General features: G+C 41.1%; 1 protein-coding gene and 2 non-coding genes across 3 annotated transcripts in view; all 3 read left to right on the forward strand.

The window, feature by feature from the left end:
• Positions 1-434: 434 nt before the first annotated feature.
• plekhg2 (pleckstrin homology domain containing, family G (with RhoGef domain) member 2) overlaps positions 435-13,839 on the forward strand; it is a 138,349-nt gene continuing 124,944 nt past the window's right edge. The window contains exon 1 of the mRNA XM_050061866.1: positions 435-904. The gene's annotated coding sequence lies outside the window, so the exon portion shown is untranslated. The remainder of the gene's footprint in view (positions 905-13,839) is intronic.
• On the forward strand, positions 6,080-6,171 carry trnar-ucu (transfer RNA arginine (anticodon UCU)). The gene is given in 2 exon segments: positions 6,080-6,116; positions 6,136-6,171. It is a non-coding gene; the product is annotated as a tRNA-Arg (tRNA).
• trnar-ucu (transfer RNA arginine (anticodon UCU)) lies at positions 7,644-7,735 on the forward strand. Its single transcript is given in 2 exon segments — positions 7,644-7,680; positions 7,700-7,735. It is a non-coding gene; the product is annotated as a tRNA-Arg (tRNA).

Raw genomic sequence — 13,839 nt, forward strand, 5'->3', positions numbered from 1 at the left:
TGGTATCAGTCGTTTCACTTTCACACAGACAAACACTTAGATGTGAGGACAGCCCACAGTGATCAATAACATCACTAATGACACCTCTCCATGTACAGTATTTCTACTTCAGCTGCTCTGGTTTCTCACCTGGCTTAATTACACAGTCTCATTTAATATAATCAGTAACACCTGATGTGTCCACGTGCACAGTCAGCACACTGTGCCCTTTGTCTGACAGCTCAACTGGAAGTGATAACTTTTATCTGCAGGATCATAAAAACCCTCCAAACTGCTTCTTAGAGAGTCTTGCTCTCCTGCAAACAGCTGGACGGCTGTCACACGTCTCTCCGTCTTTTTCTCTCCCTCTGATTGTTTATGGACCTCCCTCTCTCCCCCCTCCCTCCCACCATCCTCCCTCCCTCCCTCCCTCCCTCCCTCCTGCAGACAGGGTCGAGCCGACTCTCCGCCGCCCGGAGCTCATCTCCAAACCACCAAATCACATCTCTGACCCGGGACGCTCCAAACTGTCAGCATCAAACTTCTTCACTTTACTTTTAAAGTCTTGAAGCGGATGCAGAGATTACATGAAGATTTGAGCGGACTCAGCTGGATGGATTCTCTCTCTGTTTTTTTCTGGTGCGTAAAACTTCGCCAAGTAGGTTAGTGGAGGAACCGGAGAGAGTTTTTGGACATACAGCGCAGCGGGTTTGGAGTGTGTGTGAGTGTGTGTGAAAAGTTGCTGAGAGCTCGGAGAGAGTTTGATCCAATGCGTCCGGAGCGGCCGGTTCAACAGCAGGAACACCGAGAGGAGAAATACCGAGAGAGAGAAGGAGAAGGAGGAGAAAGGAGCTGAGATCAGCGGGGTCTGCAGGGACTCACCGGCTGCTGGACGTACATGTCTCCGCTCCCCACCGGCACCGAGGTACTCTCAGTTTTAATCACTTGTACAGGCAAAAGTTTAATTTCTAACCAATTATTTTTGCATTCGTACAAAGAGAGTAAGAAGTTAGAGATGAGAGAGGAGAGGACTGAGGCTCAGAGTGGACATCCCTCCAGAATAAGACACAAAGTTCAGAGACATAAATGGGAACAAATGAAGAGACTTAAAAATAGAAATACTGATCAATAAAAGCCTCCAGTCGATACAGTATCGATCATTTGAAAGCTTTATTTCCATCTTCATGTTTGGTTTCTCTCGACAAGTAGCTGTGTGCGCGCGCGTGCGTGCTTCTCGTCCAAGTTTAGGGACTAGTGTGATTGTGCGCGTGTTGTGAAATGAAATGTGTGTGTTGTACATTTTTGTGCAGCACAAGTATTTCCACTGTTGTGTGCTTTGTCTGATTGTATTTATGGAGTCATTAATTGTGTGTGTGACCTCTCGACCTTTGCTTAGTGTGCATGGCATGAACTGATCCCAGTTCATCCTCTCGTGAGGTTCATCAGCCTCTCCAGAGGATGAGCCGCTTTGATTTCCCTCAACAAGCAGCTAAATCATCAGTGAGCTGTGTCCACTCGCTGCTGGAGGTTGTGACGGACATTGCAGCCTGCAGGGGGCGCTGTGAGCACTTTTCAACACCAGTTTAAATCCCAGTTGACACACACTGAACCAAACTGAGCTGATGTGGAGGATTTGCTCAGTCATCTGTTTCAGACATCTTTGATTCATCAGTTATTAGATGCAGAGTTGGACTTTTTAGTCCTTTGAAACAAAATGCTTTGTGTTGGTTTTCATTACAATTATTTATTTATTTCAGGCCTTCAGTCACTTCTCGTCTTCATCAGGGGTTTTATAAATACAGTGATGGAATGTAACTAATCAACTACTGTACTTGAGTATACAGGGACTTAAGCTGGGCATTTGGATTGTATGCTACTTATAATGTAAGAGAAATATCAGGAAAATATCAAGATTATTATTAAAATATGCATAAAAATATATGTAAAATATAAAAAAATGTATTAAGTATGGGAATTTTTTTTAAAAATATGTGAAAAAAAACTTCCAAAAGATAAAATATTCTAAAAATATTAGTAAAATATATAAACAAAAAAAAAAAATGAAATATGGAAAAATGATCGGTAAAAAAATGATTAAAAATACCACAAAAATACTAGTTAAATGTCTTAAAGTATTGTAAAATATTGTAAAAATATTAGTAAAAAAAAAAATATATATATATATAAAAAAAGATATTTTATACATATCAGAAAATTATTGATTAAAAATCCTAACAAGTATTAGTAAAATATCAGAAAATTATTTGTAAAATACCCACAAAAATTTATAGTAAAATGTCCAAAAAATAGTCGTTAGTCAGAAAATTATTTGTTGAATATCCTAAAACTATTAGTGAAATTCCCAAAAATGATAAGAAAAATATGGGAAAAGTATCAGCAAAGTATTTGAAAAATATTAGTAAAATATATATGTAAAAAAAAATTAAGCATGGAAAAACAAATCTGAAAAATACGTGAAAAAATATTAGTAAAACTTCCAAAAGATATTAGTTGAATATCAGAAAATTATTGGTTGAATATTCTAAAAATATTAGTAAAATACCAGAAAAATATGGAGATGCAGTGATGTCTCAGCAAGAAACAACTGCTTTTCGTGCCCCAGTCCCCACTGGAATAACAGTGATGGTGCCAGTTTGGTGCCTGAAAAGCAATGAGTCGCTAAAACCAGCTGGTTCTGTAGTTTGTTGGTGTTGCACAGTGTCTGCAGCTTTGCAGGCGTCTCTCCTCAGTGTCACACCTCCACCTCCTGATGACACAGTCAGCTCAGATGCTACGTTACTGTAGAAAAGTTAATGTGATACGTATGAACCTTGCAGCTGTAATGTGTTCATGGTTTGCAGAAATGTACAATGCCACATTTTCTTTTGGTGACTGAGCTGAAGTGCCACCTATTTAACATGAAGACAGAGCTGATGTCTTTAAATGTAACAGCAGAGTCAGTAACATGAGTCTGATGCTGTTTGCTCTCTGTGTCACTTTCTCTCTCTCTGCATCTCATTTTTCAAACCCTTCTTCTAAAAACAAAGTTCCCACACACAAAAAAAATGTGGAATGTCAGCGAGAGAGAGAAAGAGACAGAGAGACCCAGAAATAAGGAACTGATTAAAGCAGATCTGTTATAAGCCTCTGGAAACAAGGACATTTTTCTCATGTTGAGACTCAGATCATCTGTGGATGTGTCTGCTCACAGGCTCAGTGTGTGTCTGCAGCGTCATGTGTCGTCTTCCTCCACTGTTTGAAAAACACATCAGTGAACCACACTGTTGCTCCTTCGTCACCATGAACACACACACACTGCAGTTTATTTTGACTCAATCCCATGTACAGCGTCCTGCTGCCACAAATACTCACCACAGAACCAAATGTGGATTAATCCGCCGCTGAAAATAGTCCCCAGCAAAGTCACTGTTTCCTCCTGTTTGTTTGATGGAAAGTGCAGCGAGCAGCTGTTTGGGGAGACTACTGATGACACTACATATTTGTGTGTTTAAAGATGTTTAGTAGGAACAAATGGGCTCGGAGCTGAGAGACACAGACAGGAAGTCAGACAGCGCGGAGACACAGATGTTGTTCATTGAGTTTGCAAATAAGAAACAATCAGAGAAACTTGCAACAACACCAGACGTGTGCTTTAATTGAAAGCTTTGACTCAAGGTTCTAAGTTACGCTACAAGTCACAACATCAGGCCGTTCATAAAGGGACTGCTCCAGTTTACACAGTAAGCAGGGTGACATTGAAGGCACCACCAGTACAGACAAAGTCACTTGAACACATCATGTGTTTCATTGAAAACGCTGAGGAAAAAATGCAGATGATTAATTATTAAAAATGTCGTGCCTTAAAGATGGTTTTTTAATGTCCGCAGAAAGTTCAGAGCTGACAGAGTGACCACACACACACACACACATACACACACACACACACTGACTGAAACCCATTTTTCATTGGCTGATACCCAGACATCACTAATCACACACCACTTAGCCGAAAGATGTGTGTGTGTGTCTTGGCCTTGTACCCTGTGTGTGTCAAGGCTGAATCGTCAGCCAATAAGGCCCTTCGATTACTGCCTAAGAAAAACACTAATGGAATTATAATTGTTTGTGTGTGTGTGTGTGTGTGTGTGTGTGTGTTTGCAGACAGATGACAGCTTCGGCCTTTGGAGCATCGATCTCACTAATAACACGCTTCAAGTTGAGGAAAAAAAACACGTCAGTGTCTAAACTGGGTCAAACTGCCTTCTTACTGATGCATTATATATGAATGTGTGTGTGTGTGTGTGTGTGAGTGTGTGTGTGGTTTGTAAGTGCCTTTGATTAAGGTGTTGACTCTTGAGGTCGTGTAAAGCAGCCGTAGATAACAGGGTGGGGTCGGTCTAAATATTTTCAAACCAGTTTGATATGAAGCCAGACACCAGACTGGACCAGTGTACCAGATTTCACCAGCAGCTCAGCAGCCGTCCAGAGCAGCATAATGACGCCGTGTCCCAACATCAAACGAGTGTCTGGCAAGCACGAGCTGAGCTGTCGCCGGCTGCTTCTCTCAACACCCTGGTCATTGGTGACTCAGCTGTGAGGCTCGTCAGGAGACTGTCAGCAGAGACATGCTGCTCTGCAGGCACTAAGGTGGCTAAAGTCATGGACCAAATCCCCAGCAGCAGAAGGGTGGGTCAAAAAGTACATCCTTGTTATTTCCAATATACCACCCCATACCGACGGCGGGCAGACACGCATCAGCGCTCCTGGATGCACTGCCCCTTGGCACTTCACGCCCCTGTCCTATTTCCAGCCTCGCCGCCCCTGGAATCAAATGCATTTTCCCCAACTCTCTGTCTGCTTGTACATACGAGCTCCCACAGCAGCTCCTTTTCTCTGCTCCTACAGCAGCTCGACTCCTCTCCTCACCATGGACGTATAAAGAGAGCTCTGTAACTGTTGCTGTGTCATTGTGATGTCACGTTTAAGTTCTGCTGTCCACACATGATTGTAAGCTAACACAGAGGTGGAAGAAAGACAGATCTTTCAGTAAAAGTAGTGATAACTTTGTGTGTTTGTCTGTTGACGAGTTGCAGCGTGACGTGTCCAGTGTGTGCTACCGGCGGCATTTGACCCACGTCACATGATGCAGCACACTGCAGTGGCGCTGATGTGTTTTCAGCTTCAGGCTCTGAATCATTGAGTTGGGCACAGCCCTAATATTATGTTCATCATGTTGTCATATGGCTTGTTACTAATACAATACATGTTGGATTTAGCGCAGTGACGCCGTCAGAACAAGTTGCTGATTTAGACTTTTTAATTTGCTAGAACGTGTTAGAACGATAAATGGTGGTTCGGCCTGTTTGCATAAACGTTTGAAGCTCGTACACTGGACTTCAGTAGATAAACAATAAAGTCAGAAAGACTGAAAGGAAAACGTCTTTTTGTTTGATTGTATTTGTCCAGATGTTGTTGAGAGATGTTGCTTTCTTACAGCCACTGTTTCCTCAGTATCCCACAATCCTTTGCAAGCTACTCACTTGTTTAGTAATGGTTTGTGTCAGTTCATTCATTTGTTTAAACTCCCCTCATTTCTTTATCCTTCTCATATCTGTATTTTTAGATAACTTATAGTTTGTCCTGCAAGCCTGGTGAAAGTTATTTTCAAAATAACTTCAGTTATTTAAATCATCTTTGGATCGCAGAGACAAATCAGAAGCAGAGCTGAAAGAAGCTTGACACTGTTTAAAAAGTGGTTTTAAGTGAAGATGAATTGCAGAGACACTCACAGAGCTCAGACTGCAGAGGGTCAAACCTGGACTGAGAGGAGAGGAGAGGAGGAAGGAGGAGGGAGAGAAAGTTTGTCAAAATAATAAACATGAAGCAGGATTTTCAACATGAACTCAGTTTGTTTGGAGACACTGAAGCCTCTTCCGCTTTCACACCTCTTCCCTCGTCTCTCCAAACACGCACTCCTTAAAGTTCTTTAAAACAGACTTTATCTCTTGTTTGTGCTTCCTCCTGTTTCCTTTGCTCTCGCACTTCTCTGTCGTATAAACTCTCTCTTCCCTTAGTTTGGTCCTTTGATGGAGGAGCATGTGGCTCTGTGGCGCAATGGATAGCGCATTGGACTTCTAGTCATACACATGAAAAGTAATTCAAAGGTTGTGGGTTCGAGTCCCACCAGAGTTGGAACTGAGAGTTGGCCATCAATGTCAGAAAGCTCTTTTAAACTCTCTAAGATTTGCATAAAATATGCAGCAAAATGTTTTTCTATGTCATATGGTTGTGATTTGGCCGTCTTTGCAAAGTGACACTCACAAACACATAAATCAAAAATGTACTGAAGAATACAGATCAGGATCCAATGTGACAGCTTAATTTTTGTACCAACTCTGTGGCACATTGAATGTCTAGCTAGACACAAGATAAGTAAATCAAAGGTTGTTGGTTCAAATCCCACCAGAGCTGAGTTTCACATGCAGCAGGGTGCATTAACGGAAAAAGATAAACTAAGGGACTTTGTGGCAATTTCTTCTACCTGGGTTCAAGTCCCACCAAAGCTGAGCTTTAGGTATTGCAATGAAAGGCAGCATGGAACCTTCACTCTTTAGAATTCTTGCTTGAATGAATCTCTTTAGGCTAAAATAATGAACTTATCATTAAACTCAAAGGTTGTGGGTTTGATTCCCACCAGAGTTGCACCAGATATTGCAATTGATAGCAAAAGACTGCAGTGAATCTGCAAACTTAAGGATTCTTGCTTAAATTGAGCCCTTTATGCTAAAATACTGAACTTACTTATAGTTAAACTCAAATGCTGTGGGTTCGAGTCCCACTAGAATTGAGCTTTACATGCAGCAGTGTCATTTAATGGAAGGCTTAATATTTAGAAGAAAAAAACCAAAACTGCTGCTTTTAGTTTCATTAATATGTGGACGAAACATTCTGGTACAGAAATGTGAAGGTTGTTGGTTCAAGTTCCACCATTATTAAACTTCAGAGCAGATTAAATGAATCCCTTTGTGCTTTTGAGTTTTTTGTCACTAAATATCTATAACCCACAATGTCTCTGGTGCAATGGATAATGCAGTAGCCATTTAGTCAAATCTTAAAAAGGAGATTTGAGGGTTTTAGGTTTGAGTCCCATCAGAGTCAACATGTAGATATTGCAGAAGACTGCAGTGAACATAAAAACTTGAGGATATCAGCTCAAATTGAACCCTTTAGGCTAAAATAATGAGCATATTGTTAAACTCAAAGGTTGTGGGTTTGATTCCCACTAGAGTTGACATTTGTATATTGCAATTGATAGCAAAACACTGCGGTGAATCTTCAAACGTAAGGATTCTTGCTTAAATTTAGCCCTTTATGCTTAAATAATGAACTTAGTTGCAGTTAAACTCAAAGACTGTGGGTTTGAGTCCCACTAGAATTGAGTTTTACATGCAGCAGTGTCATTTAATGGAAGGTTTAGTATTTAGAAGAAGAAATCTGCTGCTTTTAGTTTCCTTAATATGTGGACGAAACATTCTGGTGCAGAAATGTGAAGGTTGTTGGCTCAAGTTCCACTGAAGTTGACCCTTAGAGCTGATGGAAGGCAGTAGTGAATCTTAAGCTGTAGGATTATGGGTTAACTTAGTCAGTTATCTGTGAGTCCTAGAGGCTCTGTGGCGCAATGGACAGCGCATTGGACTTCTAGTTCATCTCTGAAGGAGGGATTCAAAGGTTGTGGCTTCAAGTCCCACCAGAGTCGACATTTAGATGTTGCCATTTAATGACAAAACACAGCTATGAGGCTTAAAACTGTAGGATGTCTGGTTAAATGAATCCCTTTGTGCTAAAATAATCAGCTTTCTCTGCAAGCAGTTTGTGTCAGTACTCCATTTTCTTGGCTTAAAATATTGTAGATCTTTATTTTTGTTTTGTTTTTTGTCATGTTTGTTTGTTGTTGTCTTTAGGAGAGGACTTACACAAACATGTCCAGCAACAAATGAATGAAAGCCTCCAGATCAGGATCCAGTTGGATAATATTTTGTTTGTGGAGCCTCTGTGACAAAATGCACAGTTAATTGGACTTTTAGTTATATGCAGTGATTCAGTGGTTGTAGGTTTGAGTCCCATCAGAGTTGACCATTACAGAACTTCATGAACAGCTGAAGGCAGCAGTGAACCAACAAACTTCAGGGTTACGTGTTTAATAACCAAACTAATTGTATGTAACACCTTAATAACCACCTGAAAATGTACAGTGTATGTTTTTTTTGCCGTCCTGTCTCTGCTCTGTTTCTGAGAGACTGAGCAGCTTTTTAAAAACACAAGGAGCCATTGATTTTTACAGGCAAACAGAAATCAAACGCACCCCAACCATCTCAGCTATTTGGAAGCAGTTTTAATATCGAGCCAATGCAGTGTAATTATGGGATGTGGGAGGATCGTTTCCTCGGCGACCAGTGTTTTTCGTTTATAATAATTAGTCCGACAATTTAGCATCGCCTGAGGTTGGACAGAGGCTCTACTGTGACGTACAGCAGTGTGTGTGTGTGTGTGTGTTTGTGTGTGTGTGGCTCAGGCGACAGATGTATACCGCAGTGTTTCCGACCTCAGAGCAACACAGTAAACAACATAAACAACACACACACACACACACACACACAAATTCATGGATACATACAGTAAATATACATATCCATAACACCCACACACACACACACACACACACACAGAAGAATTTGGATGCACTACAAAAGAAAAAGACTGAAGAGAGAGACGTTTGTTCAGTATATTTCTAAATGTTTAATGAATGAGTGTCTCCTCTGTAATCACACACTCTTTATATCAGGAGTGTGTGTAAGTGTGTAACCTGTAGAGTCATTGTTGGCATGTGGCTTTGTGGCACAATGGATACCACACTGGATTTCTGGTTAAACACAGAGGTGAACACAGAAGAGGTGATTTAAAGGTTGTTGGTTCAAGTCAATATTTAGAGCTAACATCTATGATATTGGGACCTTTTGACTTGACGTGGTGAATTACCCAACTCTGCCTCACAGTGGTTCTTTGCCACAACAGATAGCACATTAGATTTCTCGTGCAGCGAACCTTCAAACTTTAAGATTCCTGCTTGAAATGATCCCTTCATGCTAAAATAATGAACTTACCTCCAATTAAACTCAAAGGTTGTGAGTTCAAGTCCCATCACAGTCAAGTTTTACATGCACCGCATGACTAAATAGAAAGGGTTAATTTTTGGAAGTAAAAAAAACCCCCAGCTGTTCATAGTTTTAGTGATATGTACATGAAACATTGTGGTGCAGAAATGTTAAGGTTGTGGGTTCAAGTCCCACTGATGGTAAACATTAGACTTTTTGAGTGTGACCTCACCTGTGGTGCAATGGACAGTGTGTTGATTAGTTGATCACCTCCTCCTCTAAAGAAGTGATCCAAAAGGTTGTGGGTTTGAGTCCCACCACAGTCAAGTTTTGCATGCAGCAGTGTGATTTAAGCCCCTTTTACAATGCCTGTTCAAAGTGGGAATTTTGCATTATTTTTCCACCTTGCTGTTTTTATATAAAAGTAATGATTGCAGACTGGGAGGGACAGAGTTGTCTCTCCTTTAAGCCAGCAGTGAAGGAAGCAAATTGATGTCTGTGTAACAGGGACAGTTGGCTGAATGGGACCACGAATTTTATGACGTGTTATGTGTGCAGCCCATAGCCGGTAGATTTTAAAAGCAGCTGTTAGCAGTTAGCAGCTACGAAGTCCCTTCTTCATGCCACCTTTGCTTTTTTACAGTGTGTAATTTTAGACAGCATCCCAGCATCACAGAATCAAGAGGCGTGACGGGCTTGACATGTAACACAATAGCGTCAGCCTCAAGTGTGACATATAACATGCGTCATCAACACTTTATAAACAATAAGAATGGCATTAACAATCATTTAGTGTCCCTGTTAAATGGCAGCTGATAAGGGTAAGGGGCTCCCGGACTTCATTTTTTTCCAATTTGTGGACATCTTCAGCCACTGTTCTTCTTTGAGTTAGCTGCTAACTGCTAACAGCTGCTTTTTAAATCTCCACGGTGGGTTGTACGTGTAACACACTGTCAAAACATACCCTGTTGGCTGTCTTTTTACCGTTTCGGCACTCTTGCTGCCTCAGGTGCTGCTGTAAAGGTGAGACAACTCTGTCCCCCCCATTCCGCGATCGTACATTTTATACAAAATGGCGAGGTGGCACGAAATGCCCACCTTGAAGAGGCAGCGTAAAAGGGACTAATGACATCTGGGAGCTCCTTACACTCTGAGCAGAGGGTCACATAACAGGGACAGTAAATGATTGTTATTGACATGTTATGCCATTATTATTTTTGGTAAAGTGCTGCTGACATATGTTTTAGGTCACACTAGAGGCTGACGCTGTTATGTTAGCTGTCATGTCTGTCATGCCTCTTTTGCTTCTGGGATGCCGACATGCTGGCGTGACGCTGTTGTTGTGTAGTTCTGTTTAAATATGAAAGTTTGGGAGTTGGTGGCTTAGTGGGTAGAGCGGCGCCCCATGTATAAGGCTATTGCCACAGCGGCCCAGGTTCAAATCCAGGCTGTGGCTCTTTGCTGCATGTCATCCCCTTCTGTCTCTCCCCATTTCATGCTTACCTGTCCTGTCCATTAAAGGCAAAATGCCCCAAAAAATATCTTTAAAAAAAAGAAACTTCATTGCAGCTGCGATCTCTGTGTAAAAGGACTTTAGTGTGTTTAGAGGAAGAAATACTGTTTTCTATAGTTTCAGTAGTTTGTAAATGAAACATTGTGGTGCAGAAGTTTAAGGGTTGTTGGTTCAAGTCCCCCTGAATTTAAACATTAGAGCAGTTAAAAGAGATCAGTGAACATTTAAACTATAAGATAACAGGCTGGTCTGTGAGTCACAGTGACTCTGTGGTGCAGTGATGCCAATAGTTTCCAGTTAAATAGAAAATAAGTGATCCAGAGGTTTTTGGTTTGAGTCCCACCTCAGCTGATTTTAACAAACAGTCATTAGGGACCAAAGGAAAACCTTCATTGTTGGGATCTGTAGACACAATGCTCTAATGTGTTCGATGTGATTATGGTTAAACCAGGTGTGTGCGGTTAGAGTTAGGTCTAAGTGTGTGTGGTGTGTGTGTGTGTTTGACACCTCCTGTTGTCTCTCTGTACATTCCCATCATGAATCACTGCTCCTTCTCTGTGGCTCTATCATTCCAGTCGTCCCATAAAAACCCTCTGTCATTTTGTTTCTTTCCACTAATTTGACACACACACACACACACGCACACACACACACACACAGATAAATAAATAGAGGGAATTTCCAAGTGCACACAAACACTGATCCTGTGTTTTACGGTCTGTTCTCTTCAGCAGCTGATGACAGATTTAAAGAGTCATCACGTCGATGGTTCAACTGTCCGCTGAGAGGACTCCACTTCCCACAATACAACACAGGACAATAGAACAGAGTAAAACAGAACACAACAGAATAAAGGGCAGCAGTTATTTTTACCAGCTGATGACATGCATAATGGTGTGTTTGAATATTTGCACGTTTTATTGTTGTTTTAAGGAGTAAGTCCAGGGACCTAAGTATGACACTTGAGGGGCTTACTTAAAAATTTCCTTAGTTAAAGAAAAATGTTAACTAATTTACTGCGTTAAAGGGTAAAAGTTTCAATGGAGATTGTGTATTTGCTTGGACTCAGGCTCGTGATGCCTGTTATCATCTCACAAAGCTGCCTTAGGGGCCGTACACACGCTGCGTTTTTTGTGCGCTCAAAGTCATTGTTTTCAATGAGGGCACCAGAGTGATGCTGTCGCGTTCCCGAGCGCCTGTTTTTTAGGGCACGACGGCTGCGCCCTGAGATAAATCAAGTTCAATTTTGGGAAGCTGACAGATATCTTTCCCTTCTTCCGTAAATATCAGTCTGTGGTTAATATGGAAAAGTTGATCATGTTAGTGCAGAGCTGTCAGAGCTTTACATCTGTCTTACACACAAACAGCGCCTGGAAGAAGATCAGCTCTGCGCTCAGGATTTCAGGTTAATAGGCTGTGATACGTTGCTCGTTAAGGTTGTTTTGCAACCTCACATCCTATCGCTGCACTCTTGAAAGCTGGCACTGAAAAGGTGCAAAAGTAGCACCCAGCGCCCGACCACACGTTTCCCAGGCGGTTAAAGACGCGGCATCCCTTATAGTTAGACACTGAAAAAATTAAGATTTAAGATGAAACTTCTGGAGGAATACAATCATAGAGAGCACAAACTACAAAGTAAATCAAAAAAGTCAATCAATACAGAAAACGACTGTAGAAACTAATTCATTCAAATCTAAAGTGTAAAATCAAAAGCGTATCCATCAGGTTCTCCTGGTCACAGAACACTCCTCTCAGTGGTGTGGCCGTTTTTTTCATTTATCACCATAAACTTGGTCATGTTGCAGTTCAGATAGAGTCAGAGGTACCTTAAGTTTTTTTTTTTATTACCTTGCTCTTGTTGCTAAGGCCTTTTGTGCAACAGTTGAGGGATTCCCTTATGTGTAAGACCAAGACAAAGAAAAAACACCCTGAACAGTTAAGTAAACTTTTTAAGGAAAACTTTAGAAGAAGACTGAAGGGTGTTTTGTGTAACCGATTTTATTTCAAGGGAATCTTTGCAAGGACTTTCAGGAAATTCTTAACTTAAGGTGTTTTTTGCAACTGACTCCATTAGAAGCTTTTAGATATGACTAAAATATCTCAACAACTATGGGATGGACCGCGATGAAATTCATGTTCCCCTCAGGATGAACTATAACAACTTTGATGATCCTCTCACTTTTCATCTAGCGCCATCATCAGGTCATTTTAATATGTCCAACACTTTGGTTTATGACCTGCAGAACTGAGGACACTCACATCAGCCTCAGCTGGACTATGTGTTTCCTGATATTTAGCTAATGTTTCTGCCTTTTGTCCATAATGTACCACATGACATCAGCACACTGGCCTGGTTATGCGCCCTGTTATTCTCTAAATCACATTTGAAAGAGTTATTTGCAGCCATAATGTTGTTAGGCCAGGGACTTTCTTGAAGTCTGTTTATAGTTTATCTTAAAGAGTTAGTCAGCAGTAAGATGCTGTGCCCCAGATCTGCACCACACACAAATTCTCAGCAGATTGGGGCATGTAGCATGTTCACATTGGAAAATATGACAACTGAAGTATAATGCAAACAGTCAGAGCGCTGGGTGAATACGGCCCATTGTTGAATCGGCGGTCGTGGACACCATTGTCCCACAAAGCAGCGCACAAAGGAAATATAGATGCTGCTCACAGCTGCAAGAAATGGGGGTGAAACAGTTCCAGAAAGATCTTAGAAAACAAAACGATTACATTGTCAGTAGAAACATTTGTTGTGTAATTTTAAAGTTGTAGTTTGACTGACGTCTGATGGCAAAACTATAAAAATATGTTTATTTTTGGATAGTAAGTGGAAAACAGTACAATTCAAAGATTAGCACATTGTGTATAACACGAGTAAGCGCTGTGGAATTGTAGCACAGAGTGTGGTGAATGTTTCTAACCTGTCAGCTGGTCTTTCTTCCCGTTCCCGGTGTCAGCACGTTCCCAGACTAACTTTTCTAATTAGATCATGTTAGTCATCTTCCTTGGGTCTTGTAAAAGTTGTTCTTGTCCTGTTTCCACCCGTCAAACAGAACTGGAATGAACTCAACTCCAAACTATTGTAAACACAAAGAAGAGAGTGGTCCAGATTTAGCTGCTAACAGACAGGGGTCAAAGGTCAGAGTGTCTCTGACTCAGACTTCATGTTTCCCTCAAGAGAACTTTCAC

The sequence above is a fragment of the Epinephelus moara genome, chromosome 2, assembly GCF_006386435.1.
Source record: "Epinephelus moara isolate mb chromosome 2, YSFRI_EMoa_1.0, whole genome shotgun sequence".
Classification (NCBI taxonomy): domain Eukaryota; kingdom Metazoa; phylum Chordata; class Actinopteri; order Perciformes; family Serranidae; genus Epinephelus; species Epinephelus moara.